Source organism: Loxodonta africana, unplaced genomic scaffold (assembly GCF_030014295.1).
Source record: "Loxodonta africana isolate mLoxAfr1 unplaced genomic scaffold, mLoxAfr1.hap2 scaffold_114, whole genome shotgun sequence".
Taxonomy (NCBI): Eukaryota; Metazoa; Chordata; class Mammalia; order Proboscidea; family Elephantidae; genus Loxodonta; species Loxodonta africana.
The window spans coordinates 348,054-362,001 of NW_026974877.1; the positions used below are offsets into that span (position 1 = coordinate 348,054).

At 41.5% G+C, this 13,948-nt stretch overlaps 1 long non-coding RNA gene across 1 annotated transcript in view; it reads left to right on the forward strand.

Annotated features, from left to right (window-relative positions):
* LOC135229177 (uncharacterized) overlaps positions 1-13,948 on the forward strand; it is a 384,177-nt gene that overhangs the window by 15,110 nt on the left and 355,119 nt on the right. The window contains exon 2 of the long non-coding RNA XR_010319942.1: positions 6,508-6,655. This is a non-coding gene — a long non-coding RNA (uncharacterized LOC135229177). The remainder of the gene's footprint in view (positions 1-6,507; positions 6,656-13,948) is intronic.

A 13,948-nucleotide genomic window follows, 5' to 3' on the forward strand; every position in this document is an offset into this window, starting at 1 on the left:
GGCACATAATACTAATGTGCAGTGTATTCTGTATGCCGTGTATATGTTCAGAAACTAATTTTCCGAACATTTATGCCATATATAGATTACCAATCCAGTTTCCATTGTGTAGATTTTCACTCATGACGACCCCGTGAGTTTTCAGAGTAGGACTGCCCTCCATGCGGTTTTCAATAGCTGTGACTATTTGGAGGTAGATTGCCAGGCCTTTCTTCCAAGGCAACTCTGAGTGTATTTAAACTGCCAACCTTTCAGTTAGTAGCTGAGCACTTAACTCTTTGTGCCACCTAATACATATATATACTAGGAGGTTTTCCTCCTTATTTGTACTTTAACGTTTTTTAGACTCTTACGAATACTTGTTCCTGGCAGTGAACTAGATGCTAAAGAACAGAATAGGCACATGTAACCCTCTCTCACCTTCTCCCTCCCCTCTTCCACAGAGATGAAATGAAAAGGAATTAATGAAGACAGATCACTGGATTAGGGCCCATACTCCGGGCTATAACAGCATGGGGAGTTTCTCCTGTCACTTCAGTTCTTGTTCAGGAATTGGTACCTGCTTTTTGTGAATCACAAAGACCAGTGCTGTATATCAAGCCATTTAGATTTGGGGTATGGAGCAGTGATGTAAAAAAATTAAATTTTATTTTCAGAGATTTTTTCTATTAATTGTTTACATTTATTTTAATTGTGTATTCTAAAACCCCTACAAAAAGGCATGAAATAATTGTTTAAATTTTAATTCATATGGGTCAAAATGTATGTTAAACTACCTATCGTCACCTTCACAGTTGTCGTTATGTTTGAGCCAATTGTTGTGGCCACTTGTTACCAAGTATGACCTGCTTCTCCAGGGACTGATCTCTCCTGACAACATGTCCAAAATATGTGGGATGAAGCCTCGCCATTCTTGCTTCTAAGGAATATTCTGGCTGTACTTCTTTCAAGACAGATTTGTTCATTCTTTTGGCAGTCCGTGGTATATTCAATATTCTTTGCAAACACCGTAATTCAATGCCTTCAATTTTTCTTTGGTCTTCCTTATTCATTGCCCACCTTTCGTGTGCGTATGAGACGACTGAAAGCACCGTGGCTTGAGTCAGGCACACATTAGTTTTCAAGGTGACATCTGTACTTTTGAACACTTTAAGAGGCCTCTGGCAGCAGATTTGCCCAATGCAATGTGTCGTTTGATTTCTTGACTGCTGCTTCCGTGGGTGTTTATTGTGGATCCAAGTAAAAATGAAGCCCTTAATGACGTGAACATTTTCTCCGTTTATCATGATGTTGCTTATTGGTCCAGTTGTTAGGCTGTTAGTCTGTAGTCTTTGATCTTCAGCAGTAAATGCTTTAAGGCCTCTTCACTTTCAGCAAGCAAGATTGTATCATCTGCATATCTCAGGTTATTAATGAGTCTTCCTCCAATTCTGATGCCTTCTTCTTCAGACCAGCTTCTCAGATTATTTGCTCAGCATACAGGTTGAATACATATGGTGAAAGGATACAACGGTGATGCACACCTTTCTTGACTTTAAACCATGCTGTATTCCTTGTTCTGTTTAGATGACTGCCTCTTGTTCTATGTACAGGTTTCTCATAAAAACAGTTAAGTGTCCTGGAAATCTCATTCTTCCCCATGTTATCCATAATTTGTTATGAGCTGGAGTAGGTCTCAGAAATAATGTACCATTTCTTCCAGTTGGTTGTGCATGGCTGCCTACTTCCCTAGGTGGTAGCAGCTAAGGCCTGTCTCAGAAACACTCTCCTCCCCACTTAGCATGAGTTTTCACACTGCTCCATCTTCTTTCCCTTGTGTGTCTCCTGCCCTCCTCAGTGGCTGGGGAAAATGATAGTAGTCCACTGATGAGATTTATTCTTTTATTATACTTTATTTTATTATTTGTTTTTATAACATAGTTCTGTTAAAATCAAGGGTAATAAAAATGTTTGTATGATGGAAGTGGATAATCTCACCCACTGTGTCCATCTAAAGTTTCATGAGAAAACTGTGCCCACAACAGAGGGCTCCCACTCCTCTGGCTCACTGTATTTTCTCCTTGTTTATTTGCTCTTCCCTCTTTCCTGATGGATGCATGGAACCACTGAGCTTCAGGGCTCCACAATTCTGCTTTTCATACCAGTGTTACTGTAATCTTGGGTTCATGGGCTGCCTTGCCACAGATTTACTCATTCTGTTTCTGTTAATTATTTCATTACTTAAAAATCTCTCATGAATTTTTCCAGAAGTACATTCTATTCCTCAAAAACTTGGAAGCAATGGGAAAGTATGCAAAAAAAAAAACAAGAAAACATACGTAATGCATAGAATAAATTATTAACGTTCCGATATGTCTATTTTTCTTGCTTATATTGGCATGTATGTGTATTAGAGTCTCTGGTTGATGCAAATGGTTAATATCTTGAGCTGCTGACAGAAAGTTGGAGTTCAGGTCCACCCAGAATTGCTATGAAAGAGAGGTCTGGCAGCCTACTTCCGAAAACTCAGCCATTGGAACCCCTATGGAGTACAGTTCTACTCTGGCACACTGGTGTCATCATGAATCAGAACTGACTCAGTGGCAACTGGTTTTGTGTGTGTATTAGCACACACAGTTATGTATATTAACACAGATATTATATCCTGATATTTTCATTCAACATTAGTCTTTTCATGGTAATTTTTTTTGTTTTTTTTTAATGAGGGCATTAAATTACTTTATAATATTCTGTGTGCATGTAGTATATGTTTTTTAGCGATTTGACTATAGTTGCAATAATGTGCATGTTTCTAGTAATCTTTAAGCTATACTTACATCTTTTTAACATACATCTCTGCCATTAAATCTCTTTGTTTAAGTGTTGTTTAACACTCATTACGCCTAAGGGATGGTCTCAGAAGCAGCCCTGATCAATTTTTCTCCCTCTTACTCATGAAGCCCCTTAATGTATTTCAAGGTATCAACTACGAAGGATTTTACGTCCTTATCGTTTGTTTATTTTTCATTCAGTCAGTGTATTCCATGGGCCAGAAGTAGTCTATGTTATGCAGATACAGTGGTGAAAGGTACACACTGTCCCTGTCGTCATGAAGGGGACAACCCAGTGCAGGTGGGAGGAGCACTGGGGAAATGCAGCTGAGAGCAAGGACAGACAACCCTCCAGGAACCACACTGGACTTCAGAGAGGCTTGTTGGCTGCTGTTCACCTGGCAGGCTTCTAGATACCCGAGTACCCTTGGGCTTGGTGCCTACTCCTCTCTCTATTGACACCCTCCCTCTAGGATGCCTCAGTGAGTTTACTGCTGTCTATTTGTAGCTAAGGACGTGAGGTTTATACCTCCATCCATTCAAACTCCTCCTGGGTCCAGACTCATATATTCAAATGTCAGCCTAACTCTCTGTAATGACCTCTTTATGCATTATAATGATACATTCCTCATATGGCCATCATGAAAAGCAAACATGAAAGGAAAGCACAGGAGTGCCTGGCACCAGTGTAGGTACTCAATGAACATTAGCTGTTGGTATTATTCTTGACATCTCCGTGTGGGGTGAAGTTTTATTACCTGACATCTCCATGTGGGTATCTAACAGCTGCACCATGTTATCTAGGCTATGAAACAATTCTTGGTTCCAACCACCATTCCGTTCTTATCGATGAATTTCTCAAGGCTTCGGTGATGGGAGTGTGTGTTTTTCCACACAATGGACATGATTAGGAATGGTAGGCCAGGTCCTGCACAATAAATTGCTCCAACATTCCTATGGGTGACCATTGAGACAAGTTTCAGCCACTGAATGTAGCAAAGAATTGGAACTACTCTCAGCTGTTCATGTGAGTACTCTCAATCCAGAATATCTGGTAAGTCGACTGTTAGGGATTGAATTGTGTCCCTCCAAAATGTATGTGGAAATCCTAACCCCTGTACCTGTAATTCTGACCTTGTTTGGAAATAAGGGGCCTGCTTTTATTATGTGAATGAGGTCATACCAATGTAGGGCGGGTCCTAAGCCTAACTCTTCTTAGTTATAAAAGGAGCAGAATACACACAGACACAAACGGGTGAAAAGGAAGACAGACAAAGAAGACAGATGCTTCTAGAAGGCCAGGAACACAAATGATTGCTGGCATCTACTAGAAGCTGAGGTAGACAAGGAAGGACCTCCCACTACAGCCATGCCCTGAATTCGAACTACTGCCTGCTAAACTGTGAGAAAATAAATTTCTGTCCTTTAAAAGCCATCCAGTTGTGTTATTTTTTGTTATGGAGGGACTAGGTAACTAACACACATACCCGTGCTTATAAGTTCAGCCCAGTGCAGAACAGTTTTCTTCCCTCCTTGGTCTAGCCCACCTGAACCTGCTCTTTCCCTATCAGTGTCCTTTGCTTTCACCTAAGAGCTATGACAGAGTCCGCTTGATGCTGACGCATTGAAATTTCAATTTATTTTTTATTTATGATTACTATTAATTCCAATATTTTCTACGGTTTTCAATGGAGACAGTCCTATAATCTATGAATAGCAGTTATACTTTTTTTGTATTAGCTTACACTTCCAGTGTTAAATGTTTAATAAAAATAATGATAGAAGCATCCTTATTTTATTGTTTATTAATTTTAAAGAGAATGTCCCACACGTCACCATGAACTATCATGCTAGTTGTAGTTTTCCACGTTCGGGAACTCCTTTTCTGTTCCATGTTTACTCCTAGTCCTTATCTCTCCGTGTGATTGGATTTTATCAACCTGCTTTGCCCCCATCTCTTGAGGTGAGCATATGTCTTCTCTTCTTTCACCTATGCATGTGGTGAATGAAATTACTAAATCTTTAATGTTCACTCAAATTTGTATGCCTACAATAAACCGCCTTGATCATGGCATGTTACGTGGTTTACCCTTTGCTGGATTTCCTTTGCTGGCATCTTGTGTAGGGTTTTGCATCTCAGTTACTGAGTGTGCTTGTCCTCTAACTCTTCTTCTACCTTCTTTCTCTAATTTGTTATCATTTTTAAACTAGCCATAAGGATCAAGTTAGGGGAGTGTCTCATGGTTTTCTAATCTCTGTTGACTATGTACTAGATTAAAATGACTGTTTCTTGCATGTTTGCTGGAACCTGACTGGAAACGATCTAGGTCTGCCATTTTCTTTGTAGGGAGATCTTGAACTACTGACCCATTTTATTTAGTGGTTAAAGGCCTCTTCTGGTGCTAATTTACTTGTAAAAAATTCTGATGCATGTTCTAGATTGCTCGAATCTCATCTTTAAATATTGATTATCAGGGCTTGTAGCCTCATGCAAGCCAATTAATCAATCCCAGATTTCCCCAAAGTCAGGCCCTGCAACGATTCCTGGTACCAAATTCCCTCATCTAAGACTTATTTGCAAAGAAAGAGACAACAGTATGCTATCTACGCAGTTGTGTATCCGCAGCCTTCTTGAGTCCATAACGTGAGGTTACAGTCTTCTAATACTTTTTTTGTAATTGTTCTCTTTCTTATTTTTTTTTTCCTTTTTTCACTGCCAATACCGCCCCCCCCCCCCCAGTCTAGTAGTTTTAAAGTTGTGCGTTTCAGGTTCAAGTCTGTAATCCAGCTGGGATTCTGTGTGTGCTGCATGTGTGCATCAAAAGAACACTCTTCTAGAAGCAGTAAGCAGGCAGTGGGACTGTTGGGTGGTTGGCGGGGCGGGGGGAGGGGAGCTGCTGCCCAGAGAGGGCGTCCGAGGGAGGCAGGAGATGCCGGGCTGCCCACTGCAAGCCTGCAGACTCCAAGGGGGCGGAACCTGCGTGCGCCATGAGCCTTTTGAGACAGGCCCTAGCCCGCCCAGCCGGGTGCTAACCTCGCACCCGCCAGGCTTGCGGGTTCCCCCAGGACTAGGGGAAGCCTGAGGCCAAGGAGGGCAAGACCTAGGGTCTGGACCTGGGAACTGGTTCTGCCACGTGTGATCGCAGCACTTATGCTGGGAAGGGGGGCAGGAAGCATATCGCAACGTGCGTCCGGACGATGACCCAGAAGGGCAGGAGTTGTGGTCACCCACGGACTCTGCGTCTGCATATGGACGCCCCCCCAGGGTGCAATTCCAGGAGCACAAGGCAAAGCCACAGAGGCCACAGTGCACCTCGCCGATGCTCCCCAGGGGCATTGCCCCAAATCTGGGAAACAGTCCCTCCTCTGGGCTAGGGACTTTGTTTCCTCCATTGTCATCACTGACTGTGAGCAGACTCTTGTCTAGGCAGACTAATGAGGAGTTATCAAAATGAGCTTAAAAGTCCGGATTTGAGTTAAGGATCATAAATTAACACAGAGAAATACGACTTTAGCAATAAGTGCCTGCTTGAAGCCCAAGTTGCCTGAAAACACGGAATTTCAGTCTTTCAGCTCCTCTGCTAATCTAGGGACTAAGAACTGGATCTCACTGGAGCTCAAAGATGTGGGGCACTGGAAATACTCCTGGGTCTGTCTGCTCATGGCTGATTGCCTGATTCCCAGTTTTATTATACAGCTTAAATACAGACCAGAAGAGGAGTTTGGGGCTTGACACCTGACATCTTAACACCAGTTCCTGTTTCTTGAGGAAGGAAGAGGTAAAATAAATCAGCGTTTACTGTTTCCTTCTCCATCCCCGGAAGTCCTGATGAAGACCCTCTCAGGTAAGGACTGGCAGGGAGTGGCTTGGTTTACTATTCAACTTTGTCCTTCAGTCACTTTGTTTATGTCCGGCATGTAAACTATTGTGCATTGAGAAGCATTCTAATTCTTGTGCAGAAGGACTAGACCTCCTGCAGAATGACTATATTGTGCCTCCCTCGGGCACCCCTGTCTGCGCAGCACCCCCCAACGCCAACTGCCCAACCGCCTCTCTCCTGGCATTCTGCTTCTAGAAGCATGTTCTTTTGATGCAGAGATGCAGCACACACAGAGTCCCAGCTGGATTACAGACTTGAACCTGAAGACCTTATGCAGAATGACTATTTATGAACCACTAAGCTCAGTACTAAAGCAGGTACTTACCCCTCAGAGAAGGCCCTGGGGGAGGTTGACACCTGCATTCCCCAGCGCTCCTGCTGCTCTAGAAGTGCCTGAAATGCCTCTCTGGGAAAGGCCTTCAGAGTAGTAGGCTCATGGCCCAGGTGGGAATTCAGGCCTATTTTTCTGTTAGAACATCTCATTTCGCTCTGAAAATATTATTATCCAGTTTATTCACCAGGCATGAGTACAGACATCTCATATTTTCAAAATTAACCCCATTCTCTAATACTAATTTGCTACCAAGAGTATATTCCAAAGTTTTTCCAATAGGCTAGAAAGTCTTTGCAAAGAGGGGAGTCCTGCGCCATGTTGTGCAGTGACAACAGGGTTAGCATAATATGTTTACCGAGATACCTACCACTTTTTTTTTATTTTTTATTGTGCTTTATTTGAAACTTTACAGAGCAAATTACTTTCTTGTTCAACCATTTATACACAATTGTTTTGTGACATTGGTTGCAATATTCATGATGTGTCAATATTGTCCTCTCCTGTGCTCCAGTTCCCCGTTTCCATCCGCCATGATTCCTGTTCCGTCATGCCCTCTTTTCAGTGCTTTTGGGCTGGTTTTGTACTTTTGGTCTCATACACATGATTGAACTAAGAAACACTTTCTTCACGTGTGTTATTGTTTGTTTTATAGACCTGTCTAATCTTTGGTGGAGGGCGAACTTCCGAAGATACTTTCCACTTTGTTGCTTGCCATAATTGCTGAAATTCCAAGCCTGCCACCTGAAGAACTTCCTTTAGTGTTTCATTTAGAGCAAGTCTGGTGGCGATGAACTCTCTTAAGCGTCTTTCACCTGAGAATGTCAATATTTTTCCTTTACTCATGAAGGAAATAACAGCCTATAGAACACTGGGTTAATGTTTCTTTCAGTGTTGAAAAAATGTTGTTTTCACAGCCTTTTGGCCTCCATGGCTTCTGATGATGAACACAGAGTCATTCCAATTGTTTCTCCTGTGTGAGATGAGTTGTTTTCTCTCTAGCTTCTTTGAAGATATTTTCTTGGTCCTTGTTATTCCACAATTGACAATGAGGCATTTGGGCGTAAAATTATGTGAGTTTAACTTGTTGGAGTTTGCATAGCTTCTTGAATCTGTAAGTTTATGTCTTTCAACAAATTGGGAAAGTGTTGAGCCAGTATTTCTTCAGATACTTTTTTCTACACCACATATTTTCTCTACACCGTATGGAATTCCAATAAATAAATGTTAGATATTTTTGAATTTTTTTGAGGCTCTGTTCATTTTTTTTCAATATTTGTTCTCTGTTTTCAGATTGGATATTTTCAATTGAACTGTTTTCATCTCACTGATCCTTTTGTCTGTCAACAGCATTCCGCTGTAGAGCTGATCAAGTGAATTTTTTATCTCTATTTTTCTGTTTTTCCTGTCTAAAATTTTCATTTGTGAATGGTTTCTATGTATTTTTCTATTTTTCTAAGTTGTGCCTGTTACTTCTTTGAGCATGGTTAAAGTAGCTTTTTAAAGTTTTTGTCTGTGATTCCAAGACTGTGTCTTACTTCAATCTTACAGAAAATGTCGATGTTGTTTGTTTTAGGAATCACTTGACCCAGTTATGTTCAGGCTGCAGGTTCTTTCCCAACTTCTGTGTGCTGTGGCTCAGATGTCAGTTCAGATTTTGAAGACTTTGCAGTGATATTTGGATGTAATCTATGGGAGTGTCACTCAGTCTGGGACCTTGTTGGTGTTCTAACCCATAATGCAGTTCTCAAAGGATTGATCTACTTCTTAGGGTCAGAGCAAAGCATATGCAACTGTGGGAGTGGGGAGGGGTATGAAAAACAACTTTATGGTATCCCTCTCTTGAGCCGCCTGGTCTCTGTCTCTCTGAGGCTCTCTGATGTCTGAGCAGCTACCTTCCTGGTCCACTGGCAAAAATGTTGGGGCTTTAATCTCTTCATTCTGCTGCGCAATTAAGTGACTGGGTCTGTGTATGAGGCCAAATAATGGTAAGATGGAGAAAATGTAACAGAGATTCCTGTACATTATTTGGTCCTTATACTTAGGTCAGAGAGAAGGCACACTGTTTCGGGTGATACTTTGAAACAGGTATGGAGAAAAAGGCTTTAACAGGTTGATAGCTGCATACTAGGTGTTACGGATTAAACTCTGTCTTCCCAAAATGTATATATCAGCTTGACTAGGCCATGCTTCTCAGTATTGTGCGATTATCCACCATTTTGTCAGCTGATGTGATTTTCCAATGTATTGTAAATCATACCTCTATGATGTTAATGATCGAGGTTTTGAAGCAGTTATGTTAAGGAGGCAGGGCTCAGTCTACAAGATTAAGTTGTGTTTTAAGTCAATCTCTTTTGAGATATAAAAGAGAAAAGAGCAGAGAGACAGGGGGACCTCAGTAGCACCAAGAAAGAAGTGTCAGGAGCAGTGCATCCTTTGGACCTAGGATCCCTGTGCTGAGAACCTTCTTGTCCAGGGGAAGATTGGTGACAAAGACCTTCCCCTAGGAGTGACAGAGAGAAAAAGGCTTCCCCTGGAGTTGGCACCCTGAATTTGGACTTATAGCCTTCTAGACTGTGAGGGAATAATTTTCTTTGTTAAAGTCATCCGTTTGTGGTGTTTCTGTTACAGGAGCACTGGATATCTAAGACGCTAGGTACCAGGAGATGTACATTTCCCAGCTCTTTCACTCCCAGGGACACTATGACTAAGTAGCCAATGCCATAAATCCATGCGAGCAGACTGTTCTGATTACTGCTTTGACTCTACTGTCTGTTATGGTAACCACACCCACCTTGTCTTTGTTGATTGAGTGCTACCATTTGGCTGCTACCACCATGGGGTCCAGTCAACTGCATTGTAGTTAGGTGTCTTCATTCAGTTAGGGCAGTTCTCACTGTGGACTCTTACTTACATAAAATAGCAACCACAGAAGTCTTCAATAATGCTGGGGCTTGCTTCCCAAATTTGGACCTCACTGCTGTGGTAAAAAGAGAGCCCTCTGGGCACTCCGTGTGTGGGTCTGTGGGTCCAGCCTAATAAATCCATTCTAACATGCCAATTTCCCTCAGCCTTTGGATACCTTCTCCTACAGTATACAATGGCAGATCTGCCATTTCCACTTGATTTATTTTAGGCCACCACTTAATCCATGCTTCAGTAAACCAGCCAAATAAACTATGAGATCCTTTTCTAACCTCTCAAGCTGAAACACTGAATGAAGAATCTATGCTTCCTGGGCCTATATCAATAAACTCAGACTAATCCACCTTTATGTTGCTTGCACCGTTATCCCACAGCCATAATAGCCATTCCCACACATATTCCCCAGGTTTCTGTATGTATGTATATATTAGAAAAATCAAGCAGTTCTTTTGGAGTTTAGCATAGCTTTTCCTGGGTCACACTTCATAGCTCACCTTTTGGGGCTTGTTGGGACTGAAGCCTAGGTATAGGTCTGGAAGCAAAAATGGGCAGTGGCAGTGGGATGTTCAGCCGTGTCTTATAAGGCATCTGCCTAAGGTGATGCCCCAGGCAATGCCCCAGACACCACCCCAGGAGACAACTCAAACAAGACACTTCAGGCACAGCTGGGGTAATCTCATCAGATGGAGGTGGAAGGGATAATTGTTTTACTGGGAAGGGTGCCTTAGCAGGCAGAGTTAGAGAATCTCTTCAGATGGGAGTAAGAGGTCTGGTTCTGTTAGGAAGAGCGATTCAACAGAAATTGGAGGTTCATTGTCCCCCGCTTCCTGACTATCTGCCCATATGTCCTCATCCCAAGTTTCAGGATCCCATTTCTTCCCAATCAGTGCCCTTACTTTAACTTCAGAAACCATTTGAGGTTGGATATTCAACTGGCGCTTTAATTCAGTCACTCTTATGATAAGAATCTGAGTTTATTTTTGGCAGCATTAGCCTTGTTACTATAAGAAATATGGTTTTCTTTCTGGGCACAAGTGGCAGCTTTCAGGTCTTGTATGTGGTGCTTGAGCTTTGAGCCCATTTCTTTCATTCACCAGTGTGGCTCCAAAAGCAGGACCAACCAAGCAGCTTCCTTATTATTCTTATTCTGACAAAATTATAGAAAAGTATCAAATATGTAATCAGGCAGAGCCTTGTCTCTCACAAATATTTGATCCAGTGGTAGTAGTATTTTGCGTATTTCTATTGTCACCTCCCACCATGGATTAGCAATAGCCTATTTACTACTGGAGACAGTCATCAGTGCCTTTAAGATTAGCCAGACTTGAGAATCAATTCAAAAAACTCGTCCTTAAGATTTGGTTCCTCTGGAACCACTGTAGGTACCAAATATCTTAGCCTGGGATCTCTAGAGATGCAAAACTGGTGAACAGAATATATATATACACACATATATATGAAAAAAAAAAGTGTGTGTATATATATATGTGTGTATATATATATATACATAAATTTTTTTTTTTTTATATGGAAACCCTAGTCGCATAATGGTTAATAGCTATAGCTGCTAACCAAAAGGTTAGCATTTCGAATCCACCAGGCGCTCCTTGGGAACTCTGTGGGGCAGTTCTGCTCTGTCCTGTAGGGTCACTATGAGTTGGAACCGACTCGACGGCAATGGGTATACACACACACACACACACACACACACACATATGCTTACATATGTTAGTTGTGGCTCTTAGAGGCCATCGATCCTGTGTAAAACAGAATGAAACACTGCCTGATCCTGAACCATCCTCACAATCATTGCCATGTTTGAGCCCATTCTTGCAGCCATTGTGTCAGTTCATGTTGTTGAGCGCCTTCCTCTTTTTTTTTCTGACCCTCAGCTTTTCCAAGCATGATGAGCCTCTCCTGGGACATGTCCTTCCTGAAAATATGTCCAAGGCACGTGAGACGAAGTCTCGCCATCCTTGCTTCTAAGGTGCATTCTGGGTGTACTTCTTCCCAGATGGATTTGTTTATTCTTCTGGCAGTCCATGGTATATTCAGTATTCTTTGCCAACACCATATTTTAAATGAATCAGTTCTTTGGTTTTCCGTATTCATTGTCTAACTTGCTCAAGCATGTGAGGTGATAGAAAATATCATGGCTTTGCTCAGGCACACCTTAGTCCTCAAAGTGACATCTTTCCTTCACAACACTTTAAGGAGGTCTTTTGCAATAGATTTGCCCAATGCAATACATTGTTTGAATTCTTGACTGCTGCTTCTGTGGGCATTGATTATGGATTCAAGTTAAATGAAATGCTTGATGACTTCAGTATTTTCTCTGTTTATCATGGTGTTGCTTACTGGTCCAGTTGTGAGAATTTTTGTTTTCTTTATGTTGAGGTGTAATCCATACTGAAGGCTGTAGTGGTTGCTCTTCATCAGTAACTGCTTCAAGTCCTCTTTACTTTCAGCAAGCAAGGTCGTATCAGCTCCATATCATAGGTTGTTAGTGAATCTTTCTCCAAAACTAATGCCATGTTCTTCTTCTTACAGACCAGCTTCTCAGATTATTTGCTCAGCATACAGATTGAGTAAGTATGGTGAAAGGATACCGCCATGACACACAACTTTCTGATTTTAAACCACACAGTATCCCCTTGCCCTACTCAAATGACTGCCTCTTGGTCTACGTAGATATTCTGCATGACTACAGTTAAGTGTTCTGGAATTCCCATTCTTTGGTAAGCTATTCAATTTGTCATGAGCCACACAGTTGAGTGTGCTTGTATAGTAAACAAAAATAGGTAAACATCTTAGTGATAGTCTCTCCTTTCAGCCAAGATCCATCAGACATCAGAAATGATATCCCACGTTCCATGTCTTCCTCTGAATCCAGCTTGAATTTTTGGTAGTTCCCTGTCTGTGTACTGCTGCAACTGTTTTTAAATTATATTCAGCAAAATTTTTCTTGCATGTAATGTTAATGACATTGCTCGATAAGTTCCGCATTCCGTTGGACCACCTCTCTTTGGAATGGGCACACATATAGATCTCTTTCAGTCATTTGGTCAGGTAGCTGTCTTCCAAATATATTGGAATAGACAAGTGAGCACCTCCAGCACTGCGTCCGTGTGTTGAAACATCTCATTTGGTACGCCATTAATTCCTGGAGCCATGTTTTTTGCCAATGGCTTCAGTGCAGCTTGGAGTTCTTCCTTCAGTACCATCAGCTCTTGATCCTATGCTACCTCCTGAAATGGTTGAACGTCGACCAATTGTTTTTGGTGTATTGAGTCTGTGTATTCCTTCCATCTACTTTTGATGTTTCCTCTGTTGTTCGATATTTTGCCCATAGAATCCTTCAGTATTGCACCTAGAGGCTTGAATATTTCCTTCAGTTCTTTTAGCTTGAGAAATGCCAGGTGTTTTCTTCCCTTTTGGTTTTCTAACTCCAGATCTGTTCACATTATATTATCATACTTTGTCTTCTCCAGCTTCCCTTTCAGGTATTCTATTGAGCTCTTTTACTTTATTTTTCCTTCCATTCTCTTTAGCTACTGTACATTCAAGAGCAAGATTCAGAGTCTCTTGTGACATCCTCTTTGGTGTTTGCTTTCTTTCCTGTCTTTCTAATGACTGTTTTTTTCATATATGATGTCCTTGCTATCATCCCACAACTAATCTGGTCTTCGATCATTAGTGTGCAGTGCATCAAATCTATTCTTGAGATGCTCTCTAAATTCAGGTTTGATATACTCAAGGGCATACTTTGACTCATGGACTTGTTTTAATTTTCTTCAGCTTCAACTTGAACGTGAATATGAGCAACTGATCATCTGTTCTGCAGTCAGCCCCTGGCCTGATTCTGACTCATGATATTGACCAAGTGAAGAGTGATTCAGAGAAAAACATGGGTAGAGTGTGACCTAATTTCCATAAAAACAAAGAAATGAATGTACTTACACGTGTCCCGGCAAAAAGAAGTGTGTAAAACGGTACATATG